Raw genomic sequence first — 5,383 nt, forward strand, 5'->3', positions numbered from 1 at the left:
GGGAGACACAGAATCGGAAACAGGCTCCAGGCTCCGAGCCATCAGCCCAGAGCCTGACGCGGGGCTTGAACTCACGGACCACGAGATCGTGACCTGGCTGAAGTCGGACGCTTAACCGACTGCGCCACCCAGGCGCCCCTTAACTTTCTAAAATACAATAAAACATAAGTTTTGGGGCACCCGGGGTGGCTCAGTCGGTTGAGTGACCGACTTCGGCTCAGGTCATGATCTCGTAGTTGGTGGGTTCAAGCCCTGCATCGGGCTCTGTGCTGACAGCTCAGAGCCTGGAGCCTGCTTTGGATTCTGTGTCTCCCTCTCTCTCTGCCCCTAACCTACTCACATTCTGTCTCTGTCTCCCTCAAGAATAAATAAACATTAAAAAAAGTTAAAAAAAAAAGGAAAAAAACCCATAAATTTTGATGATACAATATATCATCTGTGTGAATTGTAAATCATAAGTCACAGTTCTTTTTGTTCTGTAATGGCAAATTATTACAAGTTTTTATACCAAGATCAAAACAAAGAAAACTGTGAACTCCATCTTATAGATTAACCACCAAGTCTGACTGTGACACTCTCAGGAATCTATGGGCATAATGAGCATTGCTTAAATATTGATGGATTGGATTTGATCTTCCGCTCTTAAACTTGAAGTGCATCCATGAGCGTTGAAAATAGAAAGTCTGATTACTGGTACTAGAAAGTACCAAACTTTAGTCAGGACTCCTGTTCGTAATACCACATGTCACTAGTTTTCTAGGGGAAATACTAGCTTGCTTGATTCTGTTTTTTACTTGTTCAGCGCCACTGGACAATGTAACCAAATAGCAAGATTCTGAAATAATGTTCATCTAAATCTGAGGGTAAGGAAGATTATATATTTAAACATATAGTCCATAGTGCTGTATGGTCCCTTGAAAGGACTCCGTGAACGACTGCATAGAGTTAAGCATTACACAATATAATGGTCCTTGAAGTCTCGGATTTTTTTTTTCTCCTAACAAAAGAGAAAGGCAAATAGATCATGACTCTCATGAAAGAAGATTTTCTTCTGCATGTAAATATGTGGGCTCTCAGCCAGGTAATCAGCCAAGGACTTTCTTTTTTTGAGGACTCTGTATGTATAGAATACTGAATTAAGCCATAAATCAGACCTGTTTGAGGCTAGGTTTTTTTTCTTGCTTACAAAAAATGTACCAGCTCAATACTATATCATGTCATGTACCTTAAATCATTCCATGAATTTCAGGAAGCTTTAGGAAAATTGGAAAATCTTGTAGATAACAGATCTGCTCCCATCCTAAATAGCTACCTGAGAAGTATAGATAAGATGCAATGTGTAGTATATTTATGACATGCAAAACATTTTATTTATGTAACATGACGTGAAAACACATTGTTATGCTAGTAAACACAAGAAATCTCAGAGATTCTCATGAAATATTCGAAGCCCTTGACCTAGTAAGAATATTTCTTACTTTTACTGTTTTATTTTAAAAAATGTTTTTAGGGGCACCTGGGTGGCTCAGTCAGTTAAGCATCTGACTTCAGCTCAAGTCATGATCTTCCAGTCCATGGGTTCAAGCCCCATGCCAGGCTCTGAGCTGTAAGCACCAGCTGTAAGCTGGAGCCTGCTTCGGATTCTGTGTCTCCCACTCTCTCTGCCCCTTCCCAACTTGTGCTCTGTCTCTCAAAAATAAGTAAACATTAAAAATTTTTTTAAATGTTTAATATTCTGTTTATTTTTGAGAGAGAGAGCATGAGTGGGGAAGGGACAGAGAGAGTGGCGGACAGAAGTTCTGAAGCGGGCTGTGCACTGAAAGTAGCAAGCCCGACGGGGGCTCGAACTCACAAACTGTGAAATGATGAGCTGAGCTGAAGTCACTCAACCAACTGAACCACCCAGGCGCCCTTCTTACTTTATCTTTGATTAAAAACAATCCTCTGGATAAGTTAAAGCCTGCCTATTTGCATATGGCTTCGAGAAGCCTGATCCCATAGTAAAAGTCACCATTACTTTTCCTGAAGATGGATGGACAGGGATATTTCTCATGCCTGTACCTTCTCTGGGTCATCACTCTTCCAGGAGCACTCTTGTTTTTATCAGGAAAATGTGGGTGATACATGATAAAGGTACACTGCTTACATAATGGAGAAAAGACATTATTTTCACATATTTTTTCTGTTCCTCTTCCTTCTCCTTCTTCAAGGACACCAGTTAACACATACATTACACTCCTTGAAATTTGTTCTCTAGCTCACTGACTCTCTGTTCATTCTTCCTTTTTTTAATAATTTGGGGGGGGGGGGTCTTTCATTTTGATAGTTCCTATTCCTGTATCTTCAACTTGACTAATATTTTCTTCTCCAGTGTCTAATCTGGCATCAATCCCATCCAGTATGTTGTTCATTTCAAACATTGATAGATGTTCAATTTGTGCCTTTTTATAGCTTCCATGTCTTTATTTAACAGGCTTGTTCATTCCTCTACCTTTTTTTAAAATTCTTCTGCATTCTTGAACATATGGAATATACTTATAACCCTTTCAGTGTCCTTATTAATTCCATCATTGATGTAATTCCTGGATCTGTTTCCACTGATAGATTTTTCTCCTCACTATAAGTTGTATTTTCCTGCTTCTTTGAAAGTCTGGAATTTTTTTATTGAATGCCAGATATTGTGAATTTTACTTTGGTGGGTGTTGAATATTTTGATGTTTCTATAAATATGTTGAGATTTTTTCTGGGGAGAAATTCAGTTACTTGTAAACAGTTTGTTCCTTTTCGAGGCTTACTTTTAGACTTCGTTAAAAACCATAGAAGTGCTAGGGCGCCTGGCAGCTCAGTCAGTTAAGTGTCCAACTCTTGGTTTTGGCTCAGGTCAGATCTCACAGTTGGTGAGTTCAAGCCCCCTGTGGGGCTCTGTGTTGATGGTGCAGAGCCTGCTTGAGATTCTCTCCCTCTCCTTCTCTCTCTTTCTCTGCCCCTCCCCCGCTCACTCAATGTCTCTCTTTCAAGTTTTTCTCATACTGAGATGATAGCCTTATGAGTACCCTACCCAGTACCCCCATGAATTACAAGATTTTCTTTTCTGTCTGGGAACAGCGTGAATTATTCTGTCCTTTTTAACTTTTAGGACTTGTTTCTTCTCCTTTTGGGTGATTCTTTTCCAGATTTAGGTAGTTTCTTCCCTCACATGTGCTGGTCTGTACTCACTGAAGGCTAGAGGAGAACCCTGTGCAGAGATTTTTCTCTGTGAAGCCCTCTCCACTCTGGATTTACCTTGACACACCCTGACTCCTACTCACAGAGACCACCAGACTCTGCCCGAGTGTCCCCTCCCTGTGCTGTGGCCTGGTAACCATCTAGGCAGTAAGCTAGGGCCACTGTGGGACTCTGCTAACCTGGAGTCTTTTTCTCAAGGATTACTTTCCTGAGTTGCCTAATGTTCAATATCTGAAAAACATTGTTTCATATATCTTGTCTGTTATTTTTTAATTGTTTCAGATAGCAGGTTAAATCTAGTCCCTGCCTCTCTGTCTTATCCAAGAGAACTTCCCATATGATTTTATATTTGTAGTGCTTGTCATCTGTCTTTTCTTGGGGTTGCTGGAAATATCATCTAGAAATTTCCTTGGCCCATCTGAAATTTGAGCCTGGTTTTGTTTTTTTGGTGTTTTTTTTTTTAACCCCAGGTTCTATGCTAGAACCTGAAAATTCGAGTCTGTTTTTTTTCTTAAACTCCAGGTTCTATGCTAGACTACCAGAAGTCATTGGGATTCCATAGGGATCACTTTATTATAAGAATATAGTAAAAATATTTTATAAGGGCTTCCTATATAATCAGCACCTGTACATTATTTTATCTTTTTTAAGCCTAAGTCTATGAGGTAGATCTTATTATCTCCATTTTTTATTTCTCATATATGAGAAAACCAGCTAAGAGAGGATAAGTAACTTGCCCAAGATTGCATAGCATGCAAGTGTCAGAGACAAGTTTCAAATTCAGGTTATATGCCTAAAGCTGGTGTGCTTAATCAATATTTTATTCTCTCTTTAGTTTAAGTGTTGTTCATGTTGCTTTGTTTAAAAAATAAAATTATCCAAAATTTTTAATTTTGGAATTACATCCTCATCATATTGGGTTTTTATTTCTTTAGTTGTCATGTTCTTCTTGCTCAGTCCCAAATTTTAACTTTTCTAAATTAAGGAATGATGATTCAAGCTTACACAATACGTTTCTATATATCCTACTGTATTCATTCTAAAGTTTAATTAATTTTGTAAGTTTCCAATATGTTGCATTCTCCTGAGTTCTTTTTGAAATAAGCATTTAATGGGATAGATTAATTTCTTTTCTCAGCCTGGGTCTATTTTATTTGCTTTAAGGTGTGTGTGTGTGTGTGTGTGTGTGTGTGTGTGTGTGTGTGAGAGAGAGAGAGAGAGAGATAGCCAATAAAATACCAACACATTATTCCATTCTTTGCCTTTTGAGGGCCTCAAAGAGATTTGAGATCCTTGCTTCAGCTATTACAGTGTATTCTTTGGAGGCTAATATTACCAGTCTCATCTGATATGGAAATGTGAGCAATCAGAAATCAAGGCTATTAAAAATTTGCTAAAGATCATGGTTAGCCAAGGTGACCAGGCAAGTGGCAAACTCAAATCTGATTCCATTTACTGGAAGCTTGTATTAATGTGCCAAGCACTGTGTGTAATACTTTACGTGCATTATCATGAATTCTTGCAAGATTGCGATGTAGCGGTCAGTCTGCTTTTCACAGATGCGAAAAGGACTCAGGAGGATCAGAGTACCTCCAGCTGAAAATATCCGAAAGCTCCATCACACTGGCTTCAGTCATGTCGAAATCTTGGCCACAAATCTAGATGTCCAAAACAGGGCAAGCTGAGAACTTTTGTTCTGGCTTCATTTCCCTGCAAGAGTGATAGTTAGGCTTAACTCTGTGTGTTGACTTCATCCTAAGACTCATTGTTGAACAAACGCAGCACATGCAGGCCTCACAAATGTGCACCTGAACATATCCAGAGATGAGGAGAGAGTCATTTCTTGACACTGTCCCAAAAGAAGGAGAAAGAACTTTCCCCATGGGCCCCTCAAACCTTTCCTCGTTTCTCATTGGCTCACGTTGGTCACATGCACGTCCCTAAACCAGTCATTGGCAAAGGGAATAAAGGGAATATGGAGGAACCAACTTTTACAAGTAATCCTACCCCTGGGGTAAGATAGGGGATACACAAGGGGAACAAGTGTGTACCTAAACAAATGTGGGGTTCTGTTGAGAAGGTGGAAAGGAAAAGCAGGTGTTGATGGATATCTAACCATCGCTGCTACAAGTGGTGTTCCTTGTGTCATTCACCAACT

Source organism: Herpailurus yagouaroundi, unplaced genomic scaffold (assembly GCF_014898765.1).
Source record: "Herpailurus yagouaroundi ecotype Mexico unplaced genomic scaffold, PumYag 203, whole genome shotgun sequence".
Classification (NCBI taxonomy): Eukaryota; Metazoa; Chordata; class Mammalia; order Carnivora; family Felidae; genus Herpailurus; species Herpailurus yagouaroundi.